The sequence below is a fragment of the Vulpes vulpes genome, chromosome 4 (assembly GCF_048418805.1).
Source record: "Vulpes vulpes isolate BD-2025 chromosome 4, VulVul3, whole genome shotgun sequence".
Classification (NCBI taxonomy): Eukaryota; Metazoa; Chordata; class Mammalia; order Carnivora; family Canidae; genus Vulpes; species Vulpes vulpes.
Window position 1 is genome coordinate 24509197 of NC_132783.1, and position 20241 is coordinate 24529437.

At 38.7% G+C, this 20241-nt stretch overlaps 1 long non-coding RNA gene across 1 annotated transcript in view; it reads left to right on the top strand.

Annotated features, from left to right (window-relative positions):
- The window catches only part of LOC140598443 (uncharacterized), a 90639-nt gene that overhangs the window by 40521 nt on the left and 29877 nt on the right, over positions 1 to 20241 (top strand). Inside the window, exons 3-4 of the long non-coding RNA XR_012000874.1 lie at positions 6699 to 6802; positions 19179 to 19395. This is a non-coding gene — a long non-coding RNA (uncharacterized lncRNA). The remainder of the gene's footprint in view (positions 1 to 6698; positions 6803 to 19178; positions 19396 to 20241) is intronic.

Genomic DNA, 20241 nt, shown 5'->3' on the forward strand with positions numbered 1-20241 from the left:
TGTAAGATTGTATAAACCAAATATAACATTGCTTTCACCTTAGGACCAACAGTGACACATCCAAAATATTTACAAATTCAACTCCAAGAGCCTGGAAGAAAGATGCAGCCCTTCACAGACATTCTCAAGAAGCAGTTAAGAGACTTTACCCCCATATAACACAGTATTCCCTCAGTCCCATTTCACATGGCAGCTGCTGTTTCTATAATATTTCTTTTTGTCTCTTCTGCCTATTTTGGAAGAGACACCCTATGACCTTACTTATATAGGACTATTTACTTCCTCTTCTAGGCTTCCTCTGAATCGTGGCACATTTCTCCACCTGTATATTAAAGGCCCTTCCTATCTTCCCACGAAAGAAAGGACCTTCGTTCAAACAAAAGAATAGGGAGAAAGGCTGATAAAGGTCAAATGATAGCAATGCCATATTCTAGGCAAGTACTTACTTAATATAGCTTCATGAAAATGAAGTTTCCCATACATAGAAAACCCAAAAGACTCCACCCCAGGATTGCTAGAACTCATACAGCAATTCGGTAGTATGGCAGAATACAAAATGAATGCTCAGAAGTCAGAAGCATTTCTATACAATGAGACTAAAGAAAGAGAAATTAAGGAGTCAATCTCATTTACAATTGCACCCAAAAGCATAAAATACCCAGGAATAAACCTAACCAAAGAGGTAAAGGATCAATACCCTAAAAACTACAGAACATTTCTTGAAACAAATTGAGATAGACACAAAGAGATGGAAAAATATACCATGCGCATGGATTGGAAGAATTAATATTGTGAAAATGTCAATGTTACCCAGGGCAATTTATACGTTTAATGCAATCCCTATCAAAATACCATGGACTTTCTTCACAGAGTTGGAACAAATTATTTTAACATTTGTGTGGAATCAGAAAAGACCCCAAATAGCCAGGGGAATATTAAAAAAGAAAACCATATCTGGGGGCATCACAATGCCAGATTTCAGGTTGTACTACAAAGCTGTTGTAATCCAGACAGTGTGGTACTGGCACAGAAACAGACACATAGATCAGTGGAACAGAATAGAGAATCCAGAAGTGGACCCTGAACTTTATGGTCAACTAATATTCGACAAAGCAGGAAAGACTATCCACTGGAAAAAAGACAGTCTCTTCAATAAATGGTGCTGGGAAAATTGGACATCCACATGCAGAAGAATGAAACCGGATCATTCTCTTACACCGTACACAAAGATAAACTCAAAGTGGATGAAAGATCTAAATGCAAGACAAGGTTCCATCAAAATCCTAGAGGAGAACACAGGCAACACCCTTTTTGAACTCAGCCACAGCAACTTCTTGCAAGATACATCCAAGAAGGCAAAAGAAACAAAGGCAAAAATGAATTATTGGGGCTTCATCAAGACAAGAAGCTTCTACACAGCAAAAAAACCAGTCAACAAAACAAAGGCAACCTACGGAATGGGAGATGATATTTGCAAATGACTTATCAGATAAAGGGCTAGCATCCAAGATCTATAAAGAACTTATTAAACTCAAAAGAAAAGAAACAAACAATCCAACCATGAAATGGGCAAAAGACATGAACAGGAATCTCACAGAGGAAGACATAGATATGGCCAACAAGCACATGAGAAAATGCTCTGCATCACTTGCCATCAGGGAAATACAAAACCACAATGAGATCCCACCTCACACCAGTGAGAATGGTGAAAATTAAAAAGGCAGGAAACAATGAATGTTGGAGAGGATATGGAGAAAGGGGAACCCTCTTGCCCTGTTGGTGGGAATGTGAACTGGTGCAGCCACTCTGGAAAACTGTGTGGAGGTTCCTCAAAGGGTTAAAAATAGATCTGCCCTAACAACCCAGGAATTGCACTGCTGGGGATTTACCCCAAAGATACAGATGCAGTGAAATGCTGAAACACCTGAACCCCGATGTTTCTAGCAGCAATGTCCACAATAGCCAAACTGTGGAAGTAGCCTCGGTGTCCAGCAAAGGATGAATGGATAAAAGAGCTGTGGTATATGTATACAATGGAATATTACTCACCCATTAGAAACGGCAAATACCCACCATTTGCTTCGTCATGAATGGAACTGGAGGGTGTTATGCTGAGTGAAATAAATCAATTGGAAAAGGACAAACATTATATGGTCTCCTTCATTTGGGAAATATAAAAAACAATGAAAGGGAATAAAGGGGAAAGGAGAGAAAATGAGTGAAAATATCAGTGACAGTGACAAAACATGAGAGAGACTTAACACTGGGAGATGAACAAGGGGTAGTGGAAGAGGAGGTGGGCGGAGGGTTGGGGTGACTGGGCGATGGGCACTGAGGGGGGCACTTGGTGGGATGAGCACTGGAGGTTATGCTATATGTTGGCAAATTGAACTCCAATAAAAAGTAAATTAATTAAAAAATGAAACTTCCCACCTTTGATAAATAATAAAAGAATTGGAGCAAAATCCTATTGATAATTTATTTTCCTATGGCAACATATGGCAAAAATAACAGTCACTGATTTCACAGATCTTTACTGTGAAACAGAGGCAGGAAAGTGAAAGAAAAGATAATGACTAAAAAGACATAAAGCAACAGCAATAGTTACATTTTTGTTAGCAGACCATGTGGAACTGGAAAGGCACTGCTGGAAATAGGAATTTAAAAGTAGAAGAAACACAGTATTAAACTATTTAAACTTAGCAGTTTTTCCTTCAATTATTTATTTTACTGACAGCGTTGTGATGTTAGAGGAGGATAGAAGAGGAGGGAATTTGACAGTCACACTAATTTTGAAATGCTTATTGGACATACAAGTAGAGATGTGAAGTAAACTGTTGGATAAATGTAACTCAAACTCAGAGGAAAAGTCTAGACTTTAGATATAAATTTGGAGATCATCATGAAACAATGGTGTTAAGTCATGAAATTGGCTGGTATTACCTCAGAAGATGATAGAGAAAGAGAAGGAAAATTTATATTAGGGTAAGAGGAGAATAAAAAAAAAGAGGTAGAAAAATAAGTCAGTGAAATAAGAATAAATGGATGAGTGTGTGGTGCTGGGAAAACAAGGAAAAAGTCAGAGTGGTCAGATATGCTTAAGGTTAGATCATTTGGAAGAAAAATTTCACTGATTTGGCAATGTCAAAGTCAACGGTGAACTTAGCATGAGCAATTTCAGTGGAATGTGGAAAAAGAATCAGGATTGAAGTGGATGTAAATATTAAGGGGAAGTGATTGTGAGTAGAAAGAGCCTTCAAAAGAAAAGAAAAAAGAAAGAGCCTTCATAGGATAATTCCACTAAACTTCTTGTTATTCTCATCAGGCAAAACCCAACTTTAATTACTGCCCTCCTTACCTCTATGGTAGCATCGTCCAGTGATGCCCTCATTTTCTGTATGTTTGTTTATCTCTTATTTATCCCTCTACTTCATCTTACCTTTCAAAATTTCTTCACTGTGTCTCAGGGAATTCATTTTCTAAGGTAAAAAGACTCCCCTAATATCCTCAACCATATTTAAAATGTTATCTTGGGGACGTCCGGGTGGTTCAGTGGTTAAGCTGAGCCTTTGGCTCAGGGCTTGATCCTGGAGTCCCGGGATCGAGTCCCACATTGGGCTCCCTGCATGGACCCTTCTTCTTCCCCTGCTTGTGTCTCTGCCTCCCTCTCTGTCTGTCTCATGAATAAATAAATAAAATCTTTTTAAAAAGTTATCTCAGCTTCCTTATTTTATTTTTGCCTTGACTGGAACATTGTTTGTCTCCCCTCACATGCTATAGTGGCCAGGAGTGGGAGCATTATTGTTGCTCACTTTTGCTATTTCCATGCAATACTCCTCCTCTCTTGAGAGTTTCCCCAAAAGGTTGAGTAGGCTTGTTAGTTATCTTTAAAGTAGGAAAGTTCTAAGACAGTATTACAAATAGCCTTTCTGTTGCTGATGACATCCAGGGCTCTTACTAGCGTTTGTTTATTCTCCATAATTATTATTTGGTGTCAGAATATAACTCAAAGAAATACTGTTTCAGTTATGTCAGAGGGCAAGGATTTTGATCATGAAGTTTTTAGCTGCTTTAACTCCCTCTGGATGTTATCTCTGAATAATAAGCTAACATATTTTTCGAAGTATAAAATACCAAAAATAGTCATGTGTGGAAGAATATTGTGAAATAATGTGAGTTGAGAAAACCCAGGAGCTAATACAGTGCACGAGAGAGTAGATAGAAACTTTGTTGTAACTGTATGATAATGAAAATATTCCATATGCTAATTTCCATTCTAATTTCAAAATTAGGTTATAAAATGCTTTGGCAAAGCAAGATTTTTCTCTGAGTGTATGATCCATTTTGTTTTCATGAAACGTTCATCAGCCTTTAACCCTAAGAAACATTTGAACCTAGGAAGATTATCTCTTTGGTGCAAGAATTTTCCTATTAAATGGCTCATTATTCAGTTTTTATTAACTGAATTTGATCAAAAAGATCAAGTGCCCAAGAAGTTGTATAATCTGTAATTTTAGATAATCTTTTAATAATCAAATACGTTTCTTTCATATGCTCATAATTAAACCCATGGTTCATTAAATGACATTAATTTTTAAATTTTCTATAACATTCACTCATCATCTCAAATCCCTTAAGTATTTCCTTAGTAAGGATAAATGATATATTGGATCATGACTAGTTTCATTGTTTAGCATAACAACTTGGAAATGAATCTACCTTCAGGATTATTTTCCACCTATGAATAGGCCTCAGTGGAGATAATAAACCCTTGGATACCAGAGAGATTAATTAGTGTGATGGTCTCCAGAGGTCCTCACTGTCAGTTCTCTGCTTTATCTTGGGATAAAGCCTTCTTAGTGAAAACTTTCCTCTGCTTTGTGAGTGTAATGTGGTTTTTCTTTTAGAAAGCGGTCACGTATCCCAAGAGTCTAATTTAATGTATTTGCTGGTCAGTTTGACTTTTCCTTCTCATAGTGTTCTCATAGAACATAGTTCAAGGTAGAGACTGAATTCTCTAGCTGAACTTTTCAAACTAGTGTTGCAATCATTAAAATAACAACAAATAGGAAATCTGTGGTTACGTAGACTGTCAGTTCCTTGATTGCAGATAAAACATAACTGTGAATGTAGATTGCTTTCCAAATTTCTTAAGACAATTTTTTTTGTAAAAACACTTCCAATTGCCTATTCCCAGAAAATACCATTGACTCTGTCAAAACCATAGGTTAGTATTAAATACACACACCTGTAGATTTTTTTCACATAAAAAATATATGTCATTTTGTTTTTGCTTCCTGTTTGTAGCAATCACACTGTTTTTCTTACACTGAATATGAAATGTTTTCCTTTTATGAATTAAACAATTACCAGTAGAGTACATTTGGAGATGTACAAAGTGATCTGATATGTTTATCTTTGAGTATAAGAGAGAATTTGCAAGTGAGAGCTAAGTATTATGCCTTACTTTACAAGTTCTTGGGGCTTAATTTACCTCATCTATGAAGTTAAAAACTTGTACTAAATTATAAATCCTTGAAGAGCTGAAGGGTTAGTAATTGTTAATAGATGGCCATGAGCCCGTCTAAGATTAAAAATTAAAAGTTGAACAATGGATATTTAATAATCATAAAAGAATTATTAAGCACTAAATTTATGCATGACATTTAATTTCTTCAAGAAAATGTAAAGAATAAAGTCTCTTGCCTTAAATTGGCTTATTTTATAAAGAAAGAATCACACAGGCAACCAGATACATTAAAGAAGACGTTCTATATATCTTGATTTTTTTTCTTCATCCAATCTATTTACTTAAGTCTCTTAGCTACACCTTGTGCAATGAACAGTGGATTGAAAGATGAATAAAACATAGCCTCTTACCTCAAGGAATTTGTAGTAAATATGTTTAAAAATCACAGCAAAGGGGCTGGGTGACTCAGTTCATTAAGGGTCTGACTTTGGCTGAGATCATGATCTCAGGGACCTGGGCTTGAGCCTCCCGTCAGGTTCCCCACTCAACGGAGAGTCTGTTTCTCCCTCTACCTCTCTCTCTCTGCCCCTCCTTCTATTCATGCTCTTTGTTTCTCTCAAATAAATAAATAAAATATTTTTAAAAATCACAGCAAAAATATGACCATGGAAAAGGAAATATTAAATTTATAAATTTATAACTTAGGCTGTAGAACTTACCATTCCGAACTGATATGATTTCTTTATTAAATCAGTGGCTTTCAATGTAAGTGCTAAAGTCTTGAATTTTCCTAGTATGGCGTTTCTTAATGCCATATTTTTCCTAGATAGTAAGCTTGATGAAATTAGGGATGTGTGTGTGTCTCTCTCTTTTTTTGTTTTTGTTCTTGTTTCTATACATAAGTTTATTTTAAAAAATGTATGGCCTTTTTACAAAATTTTTCCTTAAATTCCAGTTAGTTAACAGACAGTACAATACTGGTTTCAGGTGTAGAATTTAGTGATTCAACAGTTACAAACAACACCCGGTGCTTATCACAAGCGCACTTCTCGATCCCCATCACCTATTTAACCCATCCTGCTGGGCACCTCCCCTCTGGTAACCATCATTTTGTTCTCTATGGATAAGAGTCTGTTTCTTGGTTTTCCTCTCCCTCTCCCATGTTGTTTGCTTTTTTTCTTAAATTCCACACATGAATAAAATCATATGGTATTTGTCTTTTATTTAGAGTTGCGAGGCTAACACAGCATCATGGCTGGCATGAGAAGATGCTCAATGTGTTTACTGGAGTGAATTTAAGGGTGTAAGCATGAGTTGACGTTTCTTATCGTGGTAAGTTTTTACTGTCTACTTTGAAGTACAACACACAGAGAAGTGCACAAAATACTAATGTGCAGCTTGATGAGTTAGGGCAAAGTAACACGTGTATAATGACCACTAAGAAAAAAAGAAAGATCATCATCCTTTCTTAATCCTTACTCCCTCCTTCCTTCCAATAAGCCACTATTCTGAATTCTTACACTGTCTACTGTGGCCCCAAGGCTGTCAAAAGCACTGCTCATCTTCTAATCACCTTTAAGAGAATCAGGAGACACTACAATGGGAAATGCTAGACTCCCCTCCTGTGTTTCTTTTTTCTCCTGAATCTTGGTCCTTAACATTTGGTCTACCATAGCTGGAAATTCATGACAATACTTTAAATAAAGATTAGAGGTCATATTGAAAATTATGGCTGTTTTTTACAACAGAAATACAAATACACATGTTAATTTGTTGGTTTTCAAGTTATCTTTATTCCTATTTACCAATATTTGTTCTTCAGGTGTGATTCTTAGACTTAAATACGTAAATATTGTCATATACAAAGAATGTATTCAGTCAGATGCACATGAAGTAGGTAGAGTTGAATAGGTTTGAATGTGAAAGTAATACTTTTGAGGTGTATTTTCTATAGAATTAGCTTTTCTTCAAGCCAAGAGGACAATATAGAAGATACATATTTAATTGTATATTTACTTAGGTTCTAATTATAGGACAGTTTTCTCCTTTCATATTTATTCCAGGTAGTCCTAGAAAATTTTTATAATAATCTAATCACAGCTCAATATACATTATATATATTGAGGATATATATTATATTATCTTCTTCCAACAAATTAATTTATCACAGTTATTTAAGTGTTAGTTTCTTCATAGAATATTTAAATATGATTGAATTTGGGAAGAAGGTATTCACATATGCATTTTCAGGATCACAGACTTAGGAAAAACATACTCATATTTTATAATTGGACAGTAATTTCAATTATTATGTCCCTCACATTCCTGGAAATTTAATGGATACATATAGGAAGAGAACCTGGAATACACAGTATAACACTAAGACATGGATTAAATTCCTCTCAGGAATCCTTTTTGCCCTTTTGAAGTCTGTCCTACTCTCTTTTCTGTCACTTCACTTTCTTGTTTATCTGTATTTAAATTTGCAGTTAGTCAGTTGCCTTTTTGTTACAATTTACATGTGGCAAACCTCTTGCTCTCATCATAAAGAAGGGTCACTGAAAGTTAGGGAAAATCAGCACGTATCCACAATAATAGGCTGAAGTTCCTATTGTCTGATAGGCTTGTACTAGACACATTTTCCCATCCATTTCACAACACCTGATTTCTTGTCTCTGCCTGTCTATAGATGGAATGTTCTTTCAGCCAACCCTTGAATAGACCAATTCCTACTGAGAGTAGGGTAAGACTAGATTCAGATCTAATTTCTCCTACCTTCAAGCAGGCTGAGGTCTCTATGTATTTAATCCCATTCACTTTCCTCTATGTATTCAATCCCATTCACTTTCCTCATACCTATTTACTACACTGAGCTAAATAAATAGCTCTGTCAGTTTTCTGTGGACAAGGATGATTTCTTATTCGTTACATCCACTAACAATTATCCCAGGAGTAGTACATGGCAGATGCTCAATAATGTACGCATACTGAGTGCCTGATTTAAAATAGAGCTACTGAAAACTGACAAAATCTAGGTGATCTTGGAATGTCTAAAATTGGGGGAGGGTTTAGTGGTCTGCCTATCTATTTACCTACCTACCTGTTTCCCTGCCCACTTATTTATGTATCACTGAAAACCTTCAATAGTATGATAACTAAAATTAATAAACAATTGCTCTAAGTCAATGGAATTGAAATGGGGGATGAAATCACCAAGTCACTGCAACCTTAAATAAATGTTTTACTTCACCTGTCATCAATTTCTTCATTTGTAAATTGAATGGCTTTAATAGATCCCCTCTGAGGACTTCTTTTACTCATTTTGTGATTTAAAAAATTTTCAGTTCTGTCTACATTTTGATCCAGTTGTTAATTAACAGGGATATAACTAGTTAATAGAAAAAAATCAGAAGGAAAATTTGGGAATTATCATAATCGACAAACAGGGAGATAAGTCCTTTAATAGTCAGTGATCTATGTAGTTTCTTATTAAGTCATTTTCATTCTGTTGATATTTCTATTTTCATGATTTCTTTGTTTTTATATTTCTGAGCAGATTTCAGTCATATAAAACTTTAGGGATTTTTCCAAAGAAGTATTGCAAATTCTTTTAATAAGTTGTTTGTGAAAAACAGCATTTAAAACTGGAATTATTAGAATTAATGTTAATCCTCTCTAGGTATATTTCTCAGCAGATGGGAGAATACTTAGGCTATTAAACCTAATTCATGAATCACTATCTAGGGTAATGAGACTTTAATATTCATTTCAATTTTTTCATTAATTCAAAGTGTCCAGGGCTTTCAGATAAGCCCGAATGAATAGATAAATAAAAATATTAAAAAACAAACAGTTTAATGTACCTTTATTTTATTATTTTTAAAGATTTTATTTATTTATTCATGAGAGAGAGAGAGAGAGAGAGAGAGAGAGAGAGGCAGGCACAGACACAGGCAGAGGGAGAAGCAGGCTCCATGCAGGGACCCCGATGTGGGACTTGATCCTGGGACTCTGGGATCATGCCCTGAGCCGAAGGCAGACACTGAACCCCTGAACCATTCAGGCATCCCTGAATGTACCTTTAAAAGGTGAACAAGTAGAATTATATCTCTGTTTCTTACCTGGCAATTATACAGTATGAATGGTTTCCAAAAATACAGCCAGAAGATTGAACGTAATTTTTTTCTGAGGATAAATTGACAATTGGTGGATTTGGTAAACTGAAATAGCCTCCCAATAAAAATTCCATAAAAAATTTGGAAACCATTTATCTGATAAAGGGTTAACAACCCTAATATATGAGAAACTCCCACAACTCAATAGCAAAACAAAAACAAGCAAAACAATCTGATTTAAAGATAGACAAGACAACTGAATATTTTTCCAAAGAAGACATACAGATAGCCAACAAGCCACATGAAAAGATGCTCAACATCACTAGTCATTAGATAAATGCAAATCAAAACCACAATGAGATATCATCTCATGTCTGTTATAATGGCTATTATCAAAAAGACAAGATATAATAAGTGCTGGCACAGATGTGGAGAAAAGGCAATGTTTGTGGCTATTGGTGGAAATGTAAATTGGTATAGCCACTATGGAAAACCCCCACTGTCGATGTTTCTTGAAAAATTAAAAATAAAACTACCATATCATCCAAGAAATCAACTTCTGGACATTTATCTGAAGAAAATGAAAGCAGCATATCTGCACTCTCATGTTTATCACAGCATTATTTATCGTAGCCAAGACATAGAAACATCCTAAATGTCTAACAATGGACAAATGAAAAAAGAAAATGTAGTGCATGTATATTGTGTATATATACACATTATATCCCATATATAATAATGCATTATTAATCAGCCATGAGAAAAACCAAAGAAAATCCTTCCCATTGTGACAGCGTTGATGAAATTGAAGGTATTATGCTAAGTGAAATAAATCAGAGAAAGACAAATACTATATATTACTTACATGTGGAATAAAAAAAAGAATTCATAGGAGCAGAGAATATATGTATTTATTCATGAGAGACACAGAATGAAAGAGATAGAGGCAGAGACACAGGCAGAGGGAGAAGCAGGCTCCATGCAGGACTCCATCCCCGGTCTCCAGGATCATGCTCTGGGCTAAAGGCAGCGTTAAACCGCTGAGCCACCCGGGCTGCCCTAGGGTCTGTTTTCATCTATTTCACCGAACACCTATATTTTCACCCTAAATATCAAATAGAAGTGATACTGTAAGGTGATCTTTATGCCCATAATACCATACCATTGATCAATTGTCTGTTTTTGTCAATACCATACTGTTTTGATTATTACAGCTTTGTAATATATCTTGAAATCTGGGACTGTGATACCTCCAGTTTTTTTCTTTTTCAGATTGCTTTGGCTATTTGGGGTCTTTTGTGGTTCCATACATGCTTATGAATTACTTGTTTTAGTTCTGTGAAAAATACTACTGGTATTTAATAGGGATTCCATCAAATCTGTAGATTTTTTTTGAGCATGGGATATTTTATTAATACTTGTTCGGGATTTACCCCAAAGATTCAGATGCAACGAAACGTCGGGACACCTGCACCCCGATGTTTCTATCAGCAATGGCCACAATAGCCAAACTGTGGAAGGAGCCTCGGTGTCCATCGAAAGATGAATGGATAAAGAAGATGTGGTTTATGTATACAATGGAATATTACTCAGCGATTAGAAACGACAAATACCCACCATTTGCTTCAACGTGGATGGAACTGGAGGGTATTATGCTGAGTGAAATAAGTCAATCGGAGAAGGACAAGCAGTGTATGTTCTCATTCATTTGGGGAATATAAATAATAGTGAAAGGGAATATAAAGGAAGGGAGAAGAAATGTTGGGAAATATCAGGAAGGGAGACAGAACATAAAGACTCCTAACTCGGGGAAACGAACTAGGGGTGGTGGAAGGGGGGTGGAGGGCGGGTGTTGGAGGGGAATGGGTGACGGGCACTGAGGTGGACACTTGACGGGATGAGCACTGGGTGTTTTTCTGTATGTTGGTAAATTGAACACCAATAAAAATTAATTAAAAAAAAATACTTGTTCTCTCATCTATAAACATGGAATATTTTTTCATTTGGTCTTCAATTTTTTTCATCAATGTTTTATAGTTTTTCAGTATCTTTCACTTCCTTGTTTATGTTTATTCCTAGGTATCTTATTCTTTTTGGCGCAATTGTTAATGGAACTGTTTCTTAATTTCTCTTTTTGCTTCTTCATTATTAGTGTATAGAAATGCAGTGGATTTCTGTATATTGGTTTGTATCCTGTGACTTTCCTGAACTCATTTATCAGGTCTAGTCAATTTTTGGTAGAATCCTGAGGGTTTTCTACATATAGTATCATGGCACCTGCAAATAGTGAAAGTTTTACCTCTTCCTTACCCATTTGGATGCCATTTATTTCTTTTTCTTTTCTTATTGCTGGGGATAGGACTTCCAGTACTATGCTGAATAAAAGTAGTCAGGTGGAAATCCTTGTCTTGCTCTTGATCTTGGGGAAAAGCTCTCACTTTTTTCACCATTGAGTATGATATTAGCTGTTATTTTTTCATATATTGTCTTCATTCTGTTGAGTTATGTTCCCTCCAAACTTATTTTGTTGAGAGTTTTTATCATGAATGGATGTTGTACTTTTAAATGCTTTTCTGCATCCATTGAAGCAATCATGGTGTTTTACACTTCTCTTGTTGATGGGATGTATGATGTTAATTGATTTGTGAATATTGAATCACATTTGAATACTAAGAATAAATCCCACTTGATCATGGTAAATGATTTTTTTAGTGTATTTTTGGATTTGGTTGGCTAATATTTTGTTGAGGATTTTTGCATCTATGTTCATCAGAGACATGGGCCTGTAGTTCTCTCTCTCTCTTTCTCCCTCCCTCCCTCCCTCCCTCCCTCCCTCTCTGTAGTGTCTTTATCTGGTTTTGGTATCAGGGTGATGCTGGCCTCATAGAATACATAGGAGCTTTCCTTCTGTTTTTCAAGTAGTTTAAGAAGAGTAGGTATTAACTCTTCTTTAAATGCTTGTTAAAAAGAAATATTTAAGAACTTATTTATTTATCCATGACAGAGAGAGACAGAGGCAGAGACACAGGCAGAAGGAGAAGCAGGCTGCATGCAAGGAGCCCAATGTAGGACTCGATCCCAGGACTCCAGGATCACACCCTGAGCTGAAAGCAGATGTTCAACCACTGAGCCACCCAGACATCCCCCCTCTTTCTCCTTTTTATGAGTCTGGCTAAATGTTTATCAATTTAGTTTATTTTTAAATTGGATTTCAATTTTCCAACATATAGCATACCACCCAGTCCTCATCCCACCAAGTTCCCCTCAATGCCCATCACACAGTCACCCCAACATCCCGCCCACTTCCCCTTCCACTGCCCCTTGTCCATTTCACAGAGTTAAATGTCTCTCATGTTTTGTCACCCTTACTGATGTTTTCACTCATTTTCTCTCCTTTCCCTTTATTAGCTTTCACTAATCTTTATATTCCTCGGATGAATGAGACCATATAATATTTCTCCCATTCCGATTGACTTACTTCACTCAGCACAATACCCTCCAGGTCCCTCCACATTGAAGCAAATGGGGCTATTTGTCTTTGCTAATGGCTGAGTAATATTCCATTGTATACATATAACACATCTTTTTTTTAAATTTTTTTAATTTATTTATAATAGTCACAGAGAGAGAGAAAGAGAGAGAGAGAGAGAGGCAGAGACACAGGCAGAGGGAGAAGCAGGCTCCATGCACCGGGAGCCTGACGTGGGATTCGATCCCGGGTCTCCAGGATCGTGCCCTGGGCCAAAGGCAGGCGCTAAGCCGCTGCGCCACCCAGGGATCCCCCATATACCACATCTTTATCCATTCATCTTTCGATGGACACCGAGGCTCCTTCCACAGTTTGGCTATTGTGGATATTGCTGCTATAAACATTGGGGTTCAATTGCTGGGTCATAGGGCAGATCTATTTTTAACTGTTTGAGGAACCTCTACAGTTTTCCAGAGGGGCTGTACCAGTTCACATTCCCACAAACAGTGCAAGAGGGTTCCCCTTTCTCCACATTCTCTCCAACATTTGTTGTTTCCTGCCTTGTTAATTCTCCCCATTCTCACTGATGTTAGGTGGTATCTCATTGTGGTTTTGATTTGTATTTCCCTGGTGGCAAGTGATGCGGAGCATATTCTCAAGTGCTTGTTGGCTACACCTATGTCTTCCTCTGGGAAATTTCTGTTCATGTCTTTTGCCCATTTCATGATTGGATAGTTTATATCTTTGCTGTTGAGTTCAAATAAATTCTTTATAGATTTTGGATACTAGCCCTTTATCTGATAAGTCATTTGCAAATATCTTCTCCCATTCTGTAGGTTGTCTTTTAGTTTTGTTGACTGTTTCTTTTGCTGTGCAGAAGCTTCTTATTTTGATGAAGTCCCAATAATTCTTTTTTGCCTTTGTTTCTCTTGCCTTCATGGATGTATCTTGCAAGAAGTTGCTGTGGCCAAGTTCAAAAAGGGTGTTGCTTGTGTTCTCCTCTAGGATTTTGATGGAATCTTGTCTCACATTTAGATCTTTCATCAATTTTGAGGTTGTGTGTGTGTGTGTGTGTGTGTGTGTGTGTATGGTGTAAGAGAATGGTCTAGTTTCATTCTTCTGCATGTGGATGTCCAATTTTCCCAGCACCATTTATTGAAGAGACTGTCTTTTTTCCAGGGGATAGTCTTTCCTCCTTTATCGAATATTAGTTGACCATAAAGTTGAGGGTCCACTTCTGGATTCTCTATTCTGTTCCACTGATCTATGTGTCTGTTTTTGTGCCAGTACCACATTGTCTTGATGACCACAGCTTTGTAGTACAACCTGAAATCTGGCATTGTGATGCCCCCAGCTATGATTTTCTTCTTTAGTATTCCCCTGGCTATTGGGGTCTTTTCGGATTCCACACAAATCTTAAAATAATTCATTCCAACTCTCTCAAGAAAATTCATGGTATTTTGATAGGGATTGCATTAAACGTGTAAATTGCCCTGGGTAACATTGACATTTTCACACTATTAATTCTTCCAATCCATGAGCATGGAATATTTTTCCATCTCTTTGTGTCTTCCTCAATTTCTTTCAGAAGTGTTCTGTAGTTTTTAGGGTGTAGATCCTTTACCTTTTGGTTAGGTTTATTCCTAGGTTTCTTTTTTTTAATTATTTTTCTTTTTTCATTCATTTTTTATTGAAGTTTGATTTGCCAACGTATAATATAATGCCCAGTTCTCATCCCATGAAATGCGCTCCTCAGTGCCTGTCACCCAGTCACCCCAACCCTCTGCCCACCTCCCCTTCCACCACCCCTAGTTCGTTTCCCAGAGTTAGGAGTCTTAGTTTTCTTATGATTTTGGGTGCAATTGTAAATGGGACTGACTCCTTAATTTCTCTTTCTTCAGTCTCATTGTTAGTGTATAGAAATGCCACTGACTGCCACACTGCTGAATTGCTGTATGTCTGGCACTCTTGGGGTAGAGTCTTTTGGGTTTTCTATGTACAGTATCCTGCCATCTGCGAAGAGGGAGAGTTTGAAATCTTTGCCAATTTGAATGCCTTTTATTTCTTTTTTGTTGCCTGATTGCTGAGGCTAGGCCTTCTAGTACTATGTTGAATAGCAGTGGTGAGAGTGGACATCCCTGTCTTCTTCCTGATCTTAGGGGAAAGGCTCCCAGTGCTTCCCCACTGAGAATGATATTTGTTGTGGGCTTTTCGTAGATGGCTTTTAAGATGCTGAGGAGTATTCCCTCTATCCCTACACTCTGAAGAGTTTTGATCAGGAATGGATGCTGTATTTTGTCAAATGCTTTCTCTGCATCTATTGAGAGGATCATATGGTTCTTGTTTTTTCTCTTGCTGATATGATAATTCACGTTGATTGCTTTACGAGTGTTGAACCAGCCTTGTATCCCGGGGATAAATCCTACTTGGTCATGGGGAATAATCTTCTTAATGTAATGTTGCATCCTATTGGCTAGTATCTTGTTGAGATTTTTTGCATCTGTGTTCATCAGGGATCCTAGTCTATAATTCTCCTTTTTGGTGGGGTCTCTGTCTGGCTTAGGAATTCAGGTGATGCTGGCCTCATAGAAGGAGTTTGGAAGTACTCCATGTCTTTCTATCTTTCCAAACAGCTTTAGTAGAAGAGGTATGGTTTCTTCTTTAAACGTTAGATAGAATTCCCCAGGGAAGCCATCTGGCCCTGGACTTTTGTGTCTTGGGAGGTTTTTGATGACTGCTTCAATTTCCTCCCTGGTTATTGGTCTGTTCAGGTTTTCATTTTCTTCCTGTTCTAGTTTTGGTTGTTTGTGGCTTTCCAGAAAAGCATCCGTTTCTTCTAGATTGCCTATTTTATTGGCATAAAGCTGCTCGTTATACGTTTTTAAGATTGTTTGTATTTCCTTGGTATTGGTCATGATCTCTCCTATATTATTCATGATTTTTTAAATTTGAATCTTTTCTCTCTTCTTTTTAATAAGGCTAGCTAATGGTTTATCTATCTTAATTCTTTCAAAGAACCAACTCCTGGTTTTGTTAATCTGTTCCACAGTTCTTCTTGTCTCGATTTCATTGAGTTCTGCTCGAATATTTATTAACTCCCTTCTTCTGCTGTGTATAGGATCTATTTGCTGTTTTATTTCTCCAGCTCCTTCAGGTGCTAGGTTGGCTTTCATTTTTGAATTCCTTCCAGTTTTTGGATGGATGCTTGTATTGCGATGTATTTCCCCCTCCGGACTGCTTTTGCTGCATCCCAAAGATTTTGAACGGTTGTATCTTCATTCTCATTAGTTTCCATGAATCTTTTTAATTCTGCCCTAATTTCCTGGTTGACCCTTTCATCTTTTTGCAGTTTGGTCCTTTAACTCCTGGTGTTTGAAATCCTTCCAAATTTCTTATGATTTAGTTCTGATTTTAAAGCATTATGGTCTGAAAATATGCAGGGGACGATCCCAATCTTTTGGTACCAGTTAAGACCTGATTTGTGACCCAATATGTCATCTATTCTGGAGAAAGTTCCATGTGCACTTGAGAAGAATGTGTATTCAGTTGCATTTGGATGTAAAGTTCTGTAAATATCTATGAAATCCATCTGGTCCAGTGTATCATTTAAAGCTCTTGTTTCTTTGGAGATGTTGTGCTTAGAATATCTGTCGATTGTAGAAAGCACTACATTGAAGTCACCAAGTATAAGTGTATTATTATCTAAGTATGACTTCACTTTGTTTATTAATTGACTGATATACTTAGCAGCTCCCACATTTGGGGCAAAAATATTCATGGTTGTTAGGTCCTCTTGTTGGATAGATCCTTTTTATTTTTTTATTTTTTATTTTTTTGGATAGATCTTTTAAGTACGATATAGTGTCCCTCTTCATCTCTTACTACAGTCTTTGGGATAAGCTTTATCTAATATAAGGATGGCTACCCCTGCTTTCTTTTGAGGACCATTTGAATGGTACATGGTTCTCCAACCTTTTATTTTCAGGCTGTAGGTGTCTTGGAGAGCTGGTTTGGTGGTTACATATTCTTTTTGTTCCTGCTTACCTTGGAAGCTCTTTATTTCTCCTTCTATTCTGAATGAGAGCCTTGCTGGATAAAGTATTCTTGGCTGCATGTTCTTCTCATTTAGGACCCTGAATATACCCTGCCAGCCCTTTCTGGCCTGCCAGGTCTCTGTGGAGAGGTCTGCTGTTATCCTAATGCTTCTCCCCATAAAAGTTAAGGATTTCTTGTTTCTTGCTTCCTTAAGGATCTCTTTTTCTTTGGAATTTGCAAGTTTCACTATTAAAGGTCGAGGTTTTGAGCGGTTTTTTATTGACTTTAGAGGGGGGAGGGGATCTCTCTATCTCCTGGATCTGAATGCCTGTTCCCTTCCCAAGTTAGGGAAGTTCTCAGCTATGATTTGTTCAAATACACATTCTGGACCTCTGTCCTTTTCAGCGCCCTTGGGAACCCCAATTAAACGTATATTTTTCCTTCTGAGCCTGTCATTTGTTTCCCTTTCCCTTAACCTATCCTATGAGCTTTTAATTGTTTTTCTCTTTTTTTCCTCAGTTTCATTCCTTGCCATCAGCTTTTCTCTAGTGTCAGTCACTCACTCTTCTACCTCATTAAACCTCATTGTTATGACCTCCAGTTTGGATTGCACCTCATTTAATTGATTTTTAATTTCGGCCTGATTAGATCTAAATTCTGCAGTCATGAAGTCTCTTGAATCCTTTATGCTTTTTTCTAGAGCCACCAGTAGCTTTATAATTGTGCTTGTGAACTGGCTTTCTGATATTGAATTGTAATCCAAATTTTATAACTCTGTGGGTGAGAGGACTGTCTCTGATTCTTTCTTTAGAGGTGAGTTTTTCCTTCTAGTCATTTTGCTTAGCGCATCGTGGCCAAAAACAAGTTGTACTGGAAAAAGGAGAAAAAGAGAGAAAAAAAAGAAAAGAATAAAAGCGGGGGGGGGGGGGGGACAAACGGAAAACAAAAATCAAGGGGGAGTGTCCTCTGATTCTATACACTGTAAATCCCTCGACTGCTCTTGAACTTTCTAGTACTGCTTGGTCAATAACTTTATTTCCCCCTGTCCTTCTAGCTGTTCTTCACCTGGGGGAGGGGCCTGCTGGGCCTGCTGTGCTGATTCTCAGGTGTGTGCACCTGGTGGAGATGCCCAGCCCCCTGCCAGGTGCATTGCTCCATGGGAGCTGTTTATCCTGTGAGGCGCCTGCTCAGTCCGGGGTAAAAGGTGACACCAGTAGGAACAACAGTGGCAGCGGCCAGCTCTCCAGCCCTAGAGTCAAGTCCCGCAGTAATACCGGGAGCTCCCAGTCCACAGGGACCTGGATGCTCCCTGGGCAGGGGCACCAATCTGTACAGCTGGGGGCGGCAGCAGGAGCGTCCTTGCTCTCCTGTGTCCTCCCAGCCTCTGCCTGTCCTGGGGGGTGCCGGATCTTGGGCTGTGTCCCCCGTGCCCTGGGCTCTGGGGTCCTAACCGTTGGAATCCCGCTCCTGGGCTCGCAGCCACCTCCGTGCATCGCCGCCACCTGAACTGCTCCAGGGCCATAGTGGACGCATGCTCCAGGCCTTTAGGGAGCTCTACCTGGGGTGTGTGGCTCGCTCTCCCCCAGGGTGCACTTCCTCCATTACTGCACCTGGGAGCCTGAAGGCATCACCACCCCTCTTGGGATCCTGCCCGAGCTCCCTCCCAGCGCCTTGCCATCTGGAAAGTTTGGTAAAGCTCCCGCTTCTCCGGGCCTGTGCTTTCCTGTCTTGGGGGCACTTGCTGCGTGGCCTTAGCCTGGCTCCTCACGGGGCCCCTCCCGCTTGGCTGCTGTTTTCTTTATTTTTTGTTTCCATCTTCCTACCTTGATAGAAGTGCCAACTCTTCTCACTGTAGCATTCCAGCTGTTCTCTTTTTAAATCTCAGACTGAATTCGTAGGTTTTCAGGATGATTTGAAAGTTATCTAGGTAAGTTGGTGGGGACAGGTGCCTTGGGGACCCTACTCTTCCGCCATCTTGCCCCGCCTGGCCACGCTCAAAATTTTTAATGATTCTTAGAACCTGGATATCCTGACTGATGCAGCAAGAGGGCAACAATCCGTGTATATTCAACTGTTGTCTTTCTTCCAGGGCAAAAGCCAAGTCAGAAGAGTTAGAGGCCATGCAGTCCCATTGTTTGAAGAATGGAGTCACCGACCTCTCCATGCCCAGGATTGGATGTGGTCTTGATGTCCAGAGCGTGTGAAGGATATCTGAGGCTCTCAGAACGCCTCTTCATCCAGGATGGACCGGCAGGGCCCCTTCTCTCCAGAGCAGCCTCCGGGAATTGCCCCACAGAGGGGAAGCGGTGAGTTGGGGGGCACGTCCAGCAGGGGCTGAGCAGGCGCCCACCTGCGGTCTTCACCAAGTGCACGATGCCTTCCCAGAGCCTGATAGTCCTTCCTTGGCTGGACGGCCAAAAGGAGTAGCCAAAAAGGACTATCAACGGGTTACAGCCTCTTTTCCCCCAACGGGCTGCTGAGGGGCAGCAGCACCGGGTGCCCACCCACCTGGGGGCATGGAGCCGCATGTGGCCCCTGCAGGCCCTTAGCCCCAAGGACAGCTCCCCGGGAGGGCCGGCAGTGGGGCAAGGCCAAGCTGGGGACCCTCTGCAGGGCTGCATCTGCCCAACAGTGGCTGACAGGGTCGGCCAGGGAGGGCGGCATGCAGGGCAGGAGGCAGAGGCTGCTGGGACCCTGGTACAGGCTGGTTGATCTTCATAAAGAACCAGCTCCTGGTTTCATTGATCTGTTCTATTGTTTTCTTAGTTTCTATTTCATTTATTTCTGCTCTATGCTTTATTATTTTCTTTCTTTTGCTAGTTTGGGGTTTTATTTGTTCTTCTTTTTCTAGCCTCTGTAGGTGTAAGTTTAGGTTGTTTATTTGATATTTTTCTTGCTTCTTGAGGTAGGGCTGGATTGCTCTAAACTTCCCTCTTAGAAAGGTTTCTGCTGGATTGCAAAGTTTTTGGACCACTGTGTTTTCATTTTCATTGATCTGCAAGTGTCTTTAAATTGCTTCTTTGATTTCTTCTCTTACAATTTTAAATATTTGATAACATGTGTATATTGGAAAACATTATGTAATGTCAAGAGCATGAGGTCTGGAATCCCATTACGTAGTTTTAATCCTTCCTCATAATTTACTACCTACA